This window comes from Lithobates pipiens, unplaced genomic scaffold, assembly GCF_037356315.1.
Source record: "Lithobates pipiens isolate NorthernLeopardFrog02 unplaced genomic scaffold, aLitPip1_a1.2 Scaffold_23, whole genome shotgun sequence".
Lineage (NCBI taxonomy): Eukaryota > Metazoa > Chordata > Amphibia > Anura > Ranidae > Lithobates > Lithobates pipiens.
In genome coordinates, this window is record NW_027507785.1 from 9,243,139 (window position 1) to 9,256,054 (window position 12,916).

Genomic DNA, 12,916 nt, shown 5'->3' on the forward strand with positions numbered 1-12,916 from the left:
ATGGTCGTCTAGTGCTCTCATTTTTGGAGGATTACATATTATAGTGTTCAACCTAACCTTACTAAGTGTTTTTTCTATACTAACCCACCTTTTTTCTTTTTTTTTCTTTGACCCATTCCAGAATCCGGGATAATGCTACGGCATTATAGTATTTCTGGATGTTAGGGACTGCGAAACCTCCATGTCTTTTGTCCTGTTTTAATACAGAGTAGGCAACTCTAGGTTTTCTGTTTTTCCATATGAAATTCATCATCAATGACTTTATTTTCTTAAAAAATACTTGCAGTAAGGGAACGGGGAGCATTTGAAACTTGTACGTTATCTTGGGCAGGATCGTCATTTTGAACGTGTTTTTACGCGTCCTAGCCATGAGAGGGGCCTATTTATCTTCTCTTTACTATCTTTTTTAATCTCGTTTAATAAGGGGTAGTGATGGACGAACTTCCGAAGGAAAGTTTCGCGAACGCGGCCGATAGTTCGCGAATCGGAACGTTCGCTGCGGGCCCCATTGACTTCAATGGGAGGCGAACTTCGCAAACCTACAGGTATTAGCTGTGCAAACATAGTCCCACCACATGACCAATGACATAATACATGTATGAGGTGAATCTGGGATCGACAACTGCAAGGATTCTTTTTTTATATGGGAAATTGTTGTGACAATTCAGGACTGTGGAGCACATGAAGGCAATGGAGGAGAGGGAAGGTCAGGGACCAGGGTAGGCAAAGAAGAGGGTGCAGGAGATGATCACCAGCAGCGTGACATACAGCAATGACACCTGCACCGTGATAGAGGCATCTGACAACAGCACCGTGATAGAGAGCACTGACATCAGCAGTGTGACATAAAGCACTCACACCAGCACCGTGATACACAGTACTGACAGCAGCACTGTGATAGAGAGCACTGACATCAGCAGCGTGACATAAAGCACTCACACCAGCACCGTAAGCAGCCCCAGGAGGAAGTCAGCATAGCACAGGGATGGTGGGAGCCCCTCATAATGAGCATAGCACAGGGATGGTGGGAGCCCCTCATAATGAGCATAGCACAGGGATGGTGGGAGCCCCTCATAAGGAGTATAGCACAGGGATGGTTGGACCCCTTCATAAGGAGCATAGCACAGGGATGGTGGGAGCCCCTCATAATGAGCATAGCACAGGGATGGTGGGAGCCCCTCATAATGAGCATAGCACAGGGATGGTGGGAGCCCCTCATAATAAGCAGCCCCAGGAGGATGTCAGCATAGCACAGGGATGGTGTGAGCCCCTCATAATAAGCAGCCCCAGTAGAAATATGACCCACCCCTGTATACCACCCCTGCGGAAGGGCCTGCCTCTTCCTCTGCCTGTCATTTTTTAAACGACCCTGTGACAAAGCTCTCAGTCCCTATACCGATGAAGGACTGCTGCAGTATAGGGCAGCGGTCAGCAGTAGTGCACCTCAACCCTATGTATTGTGGACCGATACCAGTCCTTATAGAATGGCAGACTGTACCTCACTCAACCCTATGTACTGTAGAACCCTAGACAGACCAAGTTAGCAGTCCTGATAAAGAGCTTTGTGGAACAAGTGAGTTGTGACTGATTATCAGACTGCAGCAGAAGGGCAGCAGTCAAGTATAATATTCTTTCTATATTTGGAAGAAAGAATATTATACGTGTACAAGCCTATTACCATACCACTGATACCAGTCCTGAAAAGAACCTTTGTGGAACTAATAGTAACAGCTACTGTTTAAACTGACCCTCACTGCCTGACACACTGCTTCCTGCCTGTCCCTATATAAACTGGCAAAACAGAGGCTGCTGGAACAATAACTGGTTACTGGAATAGCACTTTTGTGGACCTGATAGTAACAGCTAATGATGATGATGATGATGACTAATCTGACTCTCCCTGCAGCACACACCGTCCTGTCCCTTTCTCTAAACTGACCAAAGACACTCAGGCTGCTGCAACAATCAGTAGCACAGCAAACCTATATACACCTAACACCTATACCAGTCCTGAAAAGAACTTTTGTGTACCAAATAGCTAGCGATTTATCTCTCCCTGCTCCACACAGCAACCTCTCCCTATAGTGACAGAAGAAAGAATGTAAAATGGCCGGATCGGGTGTATTTATAAGTTAGGGGGAATGTCCAAGTGTCCATGTGCTGTAATGTCTCAATTGGCTGTCCTGTACCCCATGATGGATGTGCTAGCTTAATTCCTAGGTACTTTAAAGTGGAGGGCCACCCTGAAAAACAAAAGTACATTAAAAATTAGAAAAAAATTTGAAAAAAAAAATGATTTTTTTTTTTTTTAAACTTACCAGAAATGTCTGCTGCTAGGCATATTGTCCTAATCTGCCTCTTCCTCCTCCGCGGTGATGTTCTTTCTGCTCTCCTCCGTGCGGCATCTTCTGGGTAATGGGTCGCGCTGTGTTCTGGGAACTGTGTGTCCCAGAACACTGCTTGTCCCATTTACAAAGCGCTGCGCAACTCGCGCATGCGCAGTAGGAAACGGGCAGTGAAGCCGCAAGGCTCCACTGCCTGTTTCCCTTAGGTGAAATGGTGGCGCTGGGACCCGAGAGCCGAGGGACGGGTCTGCCTCGGGCGGCCGACATCGCGGGCGCCCTGGACAGGTAAGTCTGCTTATTAAAAGTCAGCAGCTACAGTGTTTGCAGCTGCTGACTTTTAAAAAAAATGTTTTAAAGCTGGCCCTCCTCTTTAACTCCTTCCTCCACGGGAACCCGTATTGCTGCTGCAATGTTCTCCTTTCCTCTTTTTTCAAGTTAATATTTAATATTTCCGATTTTGCTAAATTTATTTTGAAGTTTGAAATTTCCCCCGTATTTTTCCAAACTTTTTAACAGGTTGGGCATGGTATTCCAGGGGTCTGATTTTTAAGTAATACATTTTTGCATTTTATAACATAATTTTTGCATGACATAAGTATTTGATACATCAGAAAAGCAGGACTTATTATTTGGTACAGAAACCTTTGTTTGCAATTACAAAGATCAGACGTTTCCTGTAGTTCTTGACCAGGTTTGCACACACTGCAGCAGGGATTTTGGCCCACTTCTCCATACAGACCTTCTCCAGATCCTTCAGGTTTCGAGGCTGTCGCTGGGCAATACGGACTTTTAGCTTCCTACAAAGATTTTCTATTGGGTTAAGGTCTGGAGACTGGCTAGGCCACTCCAGGACCTTGAGATGTTTCTTACGGAGCCACTCCTTAGTTGCTCTGGCTGTGGGTTTTGGGTCATTGTCATGCTGGAAGACCCAGCCACGACCCATCTTCAATGCTCTTACTGAGGGAAGGAGGTTGTTGGCCAAGATCTCGCGATACATGGCGACCATCCATCCTCTTCTGAATAGTCAGTCGTCCTGTCCCCTTTGCAGAAAAGCAGCCCCAAAGAATGATGTGTCCACCTCCATGCTTCATGGTTGGGATGGTGTTCTTGGGGTTGTACTCATCCTTCTTCTTCCTCCAAACACGGCGAGTGTAGTTTAGACCAAAAAGCTCTATTTTTTGTCTCATTGGACCACATGACCTTCTCCCATTGCTCCTCTGTATCATCCAGATAGTCATTAGCAAACTACAGATGGGCCTGGACATGTGCTGGCTTGAGCAGGGGGACCTTGCGTGCTCTGCAGGATTTTAATCCATGACGGCGTAGTGTGTTACTAATGGTTTTTCTTGAGTTTGTGGTCCCTGCTCTCTTCAGGTCATTGACCAGGTCCTGCCATGTAGTTCTGTGCTGATCCCTCACCTTCCCCATGATCATTGATGCCCCACGAGGTGAGATCTTGCATGGAGCCCCAGACTGAGCGAGATTGACCATCATCTTGAACTTCTTCCATTTTCTAATAATTGCGTTTACAGTTGGTGCCTTCTCACCAAACTGCTTGCCTATTGTCCTGTAGCCCATCCCAGCCTTGTGCAGGTCTACAATTGTATCCCTGATGTCCTTCCACAGCTCTCTGGTCTTGGCCATTGTGGAGAGGTTGGAGTCTGTTGGATTGAGTGTGTGGTCTTTTATACAGGTAATGAGTTCAAACAGGGGCAGTTAATACAGGTAACGAGTGGAGAACAGGAGGGCTTCTTAACCACTTCAATACCGGGCACTTTCGCCCCCTTCCTTCCCAGCCCAATTTTCAGCTTTCATCGCTCTAGTGCTTTCAGTGACAATTGCGCGGTCGTGCTACACTGTACCCAAATGAAATTTTTATCATTTTGTTCGCACAAATAGAGCTTTATTTTGGTGTTATTTATTCACGACTCAGTTTTTTATTTTTTGCGATATAAGCGCAAAAACAGTGGAAATTTGGAAAAAAAACAATATTTTATTTTTTCTATTTTGAAAGAAATCCAATAAAATCAAATTTTGTCATAAATTTAAGCCAAAATGTATTCTGCTACAAGTTTTTGGTAAAAAAAATTCCGTTAAGTGTATGGTTTGTGTTGGTTTGTTGGTTTGTGTGATCATGGACATATGTACGCAAATGATCATGTACATATGTGTGCAGGTGATCACGTACATGTGTGCAGATAATCATTGGGACATGTGATTTTAGTGGGGCATATGTGGGGGACATGTGTTTTTATTATTTGGGGACATGTGTGTTTTGGGGACATGTGTGTTTTGGGGACATTGTGTTTATACTGTGTGGTGATGTGTGTATTACACTAGACTGATAATCAGTGAGTAAAAAGCTGTAAAAACAGCTCATACTCACTGATCATCAGCCGGCTGCAGCAATCTGCTCTCCTCTCCTCAGCGATGACTTCTGTGTGAGGAGAGGAGGAGCCGATTGCCTAGCAACCGGCTGTTTGTTTACATCACATGACGGCCGTGATTGGACACGGCCATCATGTGATCAGGAGGGCCAATCACAGAGCCCTCCTGCCGATCTGAAATGCGCCGTGTCCGGGTGACACAAGCACATCGGGATCGCGCCGCTGCGTGGGCACGTGCGCGTGCGATCCCGCTCCTTCTGAAGGACGTTCCTGAACGTCCTATCAGAAGTAGACGGCTCCCACCCGGCCGTATATGTGCATTGGCCGGGTGGGAAGTGGTTAAAGAAAAAATAACAGGTATGTGAGAGCCGGAATTCTTACTGGTTGGTAGGCGAGCCAACACTTATATCATGCAATAAAATGCAAATTAATTAAAAATCATGCAATGTGATTTTTCTGGATTTGTGTTTGTTAGATTCCGTCTCTCACAGTTGAAGAGCACCTATGATAAAAATTACAGACCTCTATAAGCTTTGTAAGTAGGAAAACCTGAAAAATCGGCCGTGTATCAAATACTTGTTCTCGCCACTGTAGATAGATCAGCTTGGATAGCAACACACGTGGCAGAAGAATGTGACTTGACCTATTCGTGAAATGTGAGCTGTGTGTGTTCTGTTGTGGGTGATAAAACCTTGTTTGATCCCTCACTACCCAGCCCGGGCATCCCTTTAAATGGGTCTTTATGTGACCGATGCGTTTGGCTGCCACAGTGGTCACGTTACCAGGAGGAGCCCCGTCTCTGCTCCTCATGTATCCAGGTCATGGTAGATCTAGTAGTAATTGGTTACATTTATCTGGACTTGTTCTGTAATGGTGAAGACCTTTTCGTAGATCACCGCTCTATTTCTTCACTTCAATTGAGTATCGGCAATATAACCCAAAACCTACGTCCACACAGATGGCACTGACACCTTCGCCCAATCACCATGGAATGTGTCAAGGCAGATGTTGATTTTAGAAGTTAAGGTTTTATGAACCCCATTCTAATGACATAATCCCATCTTTTGGTGTCAGGAAGTCTGGGTCAGGTGTCAATCCTTCCACTTATTCGATAAAAGAGGGGAGTGGTGGGGCAGAAAAATATGTGTACGTGGGCTGCCTACATCCCTATTAAACCTGTAGAACACATACACTATATTGTCAAAAGTATTGGGATGCCTGCCTTTACCACACATGAACTTTAATGGCATCCCAGTCTTGGTCTGTAGGGTTCAGTATTGAGTTGGCTCCGCCCTTTGCAGCTATAACAGCTTCAACTCTTCTGGGAAGGCCGTCCACAAGGTTTAGGAGATGTGTCTATGGGAATGTTTGACCATTCTTCCAGAAGCACATTTGTGAGGTCAGGCACTGATGTTGGACAAGAAAGCCTGGCTCGCAGTCTCCGATCTAATTCATCCCAAAACTATTCTATCGGGTTGAGGTAAGGACTCTGTGTGCTGGCCAGTCAAGTTCCCCCACCCCAAAATTGCTCATCCATGCCTTTATGGACCTCGCTTTGTGCACTGGTCCAAATCATTTAGTGGCCGGGGGGATTATGGTGTGGGGATGTTTTTCAGTGGTTGGGCTTGGCCCCTTAGTTCCAGCCAAGGGAACACTTAAGGTGTCAGCATACCAAGAGAATTTGGAAGAATTCATTTTCCCAATTTTGTGGGAGCAGTTTGGGGACGGCCCCGTTCTGTACCAAAATGACTGCGCACCAGTGCACAAAGCAAGGTCCATAAAGACATGGATAAGCGAGCTTGGGGTGGAGGAACTTGACTGGCCTGCACAAAGTCCTGACCTCAACCCGATAGAACACCAATGGAGTGAGTTAGAGCTGAGACTGTGAGACTGTGAGCCAGGCCTTCTTGTCCAACATCAGTGCCTGACCTCACAAATGCGCTTCTGGAAGAATGGTCAAACATCTCCATAGACACATCTCCTAACTCTTGTGGACAGCCGCTTCAGAAGAGGTGAGGCTGTTATAGCTGGAAAGGGTGGGCCAACTCAATATTAAACCCTACGGACTAAGACTGGGATGCCATTAAAGTTCATGTGCGGTAAAGGCAGGTGTCCTAATAATTTTGACAATATAGTATATGTCAAACATAAGACCTGCGGGCTGAATAAGGCCCGCTAGGCCTGGTCATGTGGCCATCACTCCCAGATTTGCAGCCGGTGTGGTGGAACTCCATTCTGCCACCTCCGGTTCTCACCCACTGCTCCCCACTGTCACTTGTAAACACAGAACCCTTCTGTGTTTACAAGGGACAGTTTTGCTCAGCGACTCCCAGATTTAACAGATCCCTGCATACACTCACGGTGGGGCACAGCAGTGACAGATCTCCAGACAGAGAGAGAGAGAATGATCTCCCTGGAAGGATTGCTGCCTACACAGGGAGGTACTAGAGCCAGGCCAGGTAGGAGAGGGAGATGGGAGGAAGTTTTGCACTCTGTACGTAACGCACTCTTAAACTCTGCACTCTGTACGTAATGCACTCCTGGACCCTGTACTCTATACGTAACGCACTCCTGAACCCTGTGCGCTGTACGTAACGCACTCCTGAACTCTGCACCCTGTACGTAATGCACTCCTGAACCCTGTGCGCTGTACGTAACGCACTCCTGAACTCTGCACCCTGTATGTAACGCTCTTCTGAACTCTTCACTCTGTACGTAACGCACTCCTAAACTCTGTACTCTGTATATAACGCACTCCTAAACTCTGCACTCCTGAACCCTGTATATAATGCACTTCTGACTGCTACACTCTGTACATAACGCACTCCTAAACCCTGCACTCTTTACATAATGCTCTCCTGAACTCTGCACCCTGCATGTAACGCACTTCTGACCTCTACACTCTTTACGTAATGCTCTCCTGAACTCTGCAACCTGTATGTAATGCTCTTCTGACCTCTACACCCCGTACTTAACGCTCTTCCGAACTCTGTATGTAATGCACTCCTAAACTCTGCACTCTGTATGTAATGTACTCATAAACTCTGCACTCTGTACGTAAGGCACTCCTGAACCCTGCACTCTGTACGTAATGCACTCCTGAACTCTGCACCCTGTACGTAACACACACCTAAACTCTACACTCTGTACTTAATGCACTCCTGAACTCTGCACTCTGTACGTAATGCACTCCTAAACACTGCACTCTGTATGTAATGTACTCCTGAACCCTGCACCCTGTATATAACGCACTTCTGACCTCTGCACTCTGTACGTAATGCACTCCTAAACCCTGCACTCTGTTCGTAATGCACTCCTGAACCCTGCACTCTTTACGTAATGCTCTCCTGAACTCTGCACCCTGTATGTAAGGCAATTCTGACCTCTACACTCTGTATGTAATGCACTCCTAAACTCTGCACTCTGTACTGTATATTGGGCATTCCTAAACCCTCCACTCTGTACATAAAGCACTCCTGGACCCTGCACTCTGTATATAGTAAAACCCCAGATACAAGTGGCCCTTTAACCCCTTGACGCCGAGCGTACGCAGATGTGCAGACTCGGCTTCCGGGGGTTTTACTGGGATGATGCCCGCACCTGCAGGCGTCATCCTGGTACCGTTTTTCAGAGCGGGCGATTGGCTTTCCAGCCATAACAACCGATGCAGCTAAAAGCCGCTCGGCTGTTATGCCTGAGGAGTGGGAGGGGACGCCCCCCCTCCCACCGCTCTTACCGGGGCTCCCGTTTAATCGGGAACACCGATGCACAATCCGCCGCTTCCAGCGGCTAGGGAGGGACTGGAATGAAGTCGTAAGCGGCTTCATTCCAGTCTCCTAATTGTAAACACGGAAGCGACGTCATGACGTCACTTCCGGTTTACTCGGCTGCCAATGGCGCCGGATTTAAAAATATATACACTATTCAGAATCACCGAAAACGGCGATCTGAATACTTTGAAGTGTAAAGGAGGGATCGGGGGTCTTTTAGACCCCCGATCCCTCCATAAAGAGTACCTGTCACCACCTATTACTGTCACAAGGGATGTTTACATTCCTTGTGACAGCAATAAAAGTGATCACATTTTTTTTAAAACATTTTTTTAATTTTAAAATAAATAAAAAAAATAAGGAAAAAAAATGTTTAAAGCGCCCCCCTCCCCTCCCCCGTCCCCGTGAGCTCGCACAGCAAAGAAAACTCATACGGAAGTCGCGCCCGCATATGTAAACGGTGTTCAAATCACACATGTGAGCGAGAACAATAATTCTAGCACTAGACCTCCTCTGTAACCTGGTAACTAGAATTTTTTTTTAAAGCGTCATCTATTGAGATTTTTAGGTACCGTAGTTTGTCGTCATTCCACGAGGGCCTGCAATTATAAAGCGTGACATGTTTGGTATCTATTTACTCGACGTAATATTATCTTTCACATTATGCCAAAAAATTGGGCCAATTTTACTGTTTCGTTTTTTTAAAAATTCATGAAAGTGTTCCTTTTCCCAAAAAGTGGCGTTTAAAACACTGCTGCGCAAATACTGTGTGACATAAAATATTGCAACAATCGCCGTTTTATTCTCTAGAGTCTCTGCTATAAATATATATATATATATATATATATATATATATATATATATATAATGTTTGGGGGTTCCAAGTAATTTTCTAGCAAAAAATATGAATTTTAACTTGTAAACACCAAATGTCAAAAATAGGCTTAGGCCGCGTACACACGCGCGGACTGTTGGCCCAACCTTGTCCGCTGAACAGTGTTTGGGCGGACAGTCCGCTCGTGTGTGGGCTTTCAGCGGACAGTTTCAGCGGACAGTCCGCTCGTGTGTGGGGCTTTCAGCGGACAGTTTCAGCGGACAGTTGGACGGACAAGGTTTTACGGAAATTCCGAAAAACTGTCCGCTGAAACCTTGTTTCAACGAACAGTCCGCCCGTGTGTAGGCTTGTTCGTCAAACTAAGTTCCGCGCATGCTCAGAAAGGATTTTCAAGCCGAAAGTTATAATGCAGTGTATAGGACGTCGTATTTTGCGTCCCGTCGTACGTGCCGTTCACGTCATCGCGCACGGTTTCAGCAAACTGTTCGTTCGTCGTGTGTGGCCATGTCCGTCCATGCTAAGTTTGAGCGGACTGTTCGCTCAAACTGTTGGACGGACAAAGTTGGGCCAACAGTCCGCGCGTGTGTACGCGGCCTTAGTCTTTGTTTGGAGGTCACAGACAAGGTTTTCTTTTGGCAATATTATTTTGCAAGTAAATGATTTTATTTTCTAAGTGATCAAAAAAAATCTAAAAATAAAAAAAATAAAAAAATAAATAAAAATAAAATAAACAGTGATCTTCTTTGAGCTTACAGTTTGAGACTTTGTCATATACTTTTGAAAACATCAATAAAGCAATTGAACAAGGGGAAAAAAATTCAACCTTGATCAATCGTAGTTTTAATACAACTCATGCTATTATAGCTGATATTTGTTCTATAATTTGTCCACTTTATAATGACACTCCAATTTTATTTCTGGCAAAAAAACATGATGTGCTTATTTGAAAATTATATATATATATATATATATATATATATATATATATATATATATATATATATATATATATTGTTTACATGTTGTGTATTTTTTTTAATTAAAAATAAGGAAAAATGTATGCATAAAATAAAAAAATGATCCCAACAAACTGACCTTCAATTGTTCCATATGGGAGTCACCAACTGGACCAACGCCGTCTTGGGATGCTGACACCTTAAGTGCTCCCTTCACTGGAACTAAGGGGCCAAGCCCAAGCCCTGAAAAACAACCCCCCACACCATAATCCCCCCTCCACCAAATGATTTGGACCAATACACAATGCAAGCTCCATAAAGACATGGACGAGCGAGTTTGGGGTGGAGGAACTTGACTGGCCTGCACAGTCCTGACCTCAACCTGATAGAACACCTTTGGGATGAATTTGAGCGGAGACTGCGAGCCAGGCCTTCTCGTCCAACATCAGTGCCTGACCTCATAAGTGCGCTTCTGGGAGAATGGTCAAACATTCCCATAGACACACTACTAAACCTTGTTGCTTGGAAAGGCCATGTGCTCTCTCTCTCTTGCCCTGGGCCGAGGCCTAGAGAGGTTCTGCTGGATGAAGCTCTGCTGCAAAGGCCCAATAGCCTGCTTTGGTTCCTAACATGTGCTGAAGTGGTCCTGAAGCTGTCCCGCCTGGTCTGGAGGAAGCTATGCCAAGGTGAGAAGATCCAGGGGAGGCCCTGTGCTGGGGAGAGCCAGGAAGAAGGCTGATCTTTCAGAAAGACTTGGTGACTTACTTGAAGGACATACTGAAATTTGGGAACATATTTACAGTGTTGTCGGGTCAGCTTACAGGTTCTGACACTGTTAAGCTAGACATTGACCTAAAGAATCTGTAAGTGATCTGCTATGGTATCTGGGACCCTTAACCCTGTTCTTCTTAACTAGTGTGCAATACAACTTTAAAAGACAAAAGTGACTGGTGCCCAATATCCTCTCTCACTCATGTTATTTTATGCTAGACCATCCTTGGCCTTTGGAGGTGCTATCTTGTCTTTGTGGTGTCAGAGGGGTGATATATATATATATATATATATATAAATGTAATATTGAGTTTGTTAGAGGTGACATCTTGATGGACTTGTATATGTCCATGTATTATTTGGTATGTAATTATGTATTCCATCTATTTTAGCTTGGTCTTCATATGCCTTCTATGGTCATGCAGCGTCCTCTCTCCATTCTTTGATGCTGGCGGCTAGGTGGGAGTTTATCGGTGATTGCTTGGGTAAGCGGGGATGGTTATGACAGGATGAATATTGCTTTATCTAAACTTTATTAACTACTTCAATACAGGTCACCGTACCCCCCTCCTGCCCAGACCAATGTTCAGCTTTCAGCGCTCTCACACTTTGAATGACAATTACTCATTAGTCATATAACACTGTACCCATATGACATTTGCATCCTTTTTTTTCACACAAATATAGCTTTCTTTTGGTGGTATTTAAATCACTAGTGTTTTATTTTTTATTTTTTGTGCTATAAATAAAAAATAATTTTTTTTTTGCAAATTAGTCATTTTTCTTCATAAAATTTCGCCAAAATTTATACTGCTACATATCTTTGGTAAAAATAACCCAAATTATTGTGTATTTTTTGGTCTTTGTGAAAGTTATAGAGTCTACAAACTATGGTGCCAATCGCTGAAAGATTTTTTAACATCTGATCACACCTGATGTACTGAAGTATCTTGACCTGCGTAGCCCAAAGGTCCCCTTTCTTCTGACCCACTGCCACCTCGACCTTCTTATCAACCTTAATAATAATGAGACCACACCTTCTCTTTGGAGTAAACTGGCCACAACAGCCTTTATTAACACAACCCAAACTTTTTACTCACTCCAAAGATATATATATATAAATATATAAATATATAAATATATAAACATGTATATCAAACCATAAACAACATTTTTAAACTAAATTCCAGTCTGGTGATCTCTGACAGTGACCCACTTTGAACCAAAAACACCAACCTCACTGCGGTACCTTTAACATATCAGGCCTCCAGCTGTGACCGCTCAGAGACAACCAATTCCTGCAGTGAAAAACATCCCAGTATTCCATCCACCGTTCAGGAATACACCGGAGGGGCCCATATTACCGATGAGCCCCCCACCCCTTTTTGATCACCTCCGTTTACCGCCACCGTCAAAGACCACCAGAAAGATACCGCTGCAGCCCCCCAAAAGGGCCGTTTTCCACTGTTGTGACGACCAGCTATCTGCCCCTGCAAGAAAAAACACCAGCCAGATACAAAAACACCCCCGCACTAAAGAACAACCCCACAGAAGGGAGGGAGGGTGGGAAAGCTGCCTCCTCCGCTGAGTTCCCTCGTGCACTGGTGCCCGCTCTAGCTCCACCCCCCTTTTTATACCGCTCCTCCCCTTCTTCTATTTTTCTTACCTACCACTCCCTCTTCTATCTTCCTGGTTCCTAAGGCACCAGGTCATGCCCGCCCCTCCATTACCCCTCCCCTTGGGGCGGATCATTACGGGGCTCCCTTTCTTGAGACACTAATGCCGCATTAAACACGACAGGACTTTTTGACAGCAGAGGTTAAGACGGAACGAATCCATCGGACAATTCGAT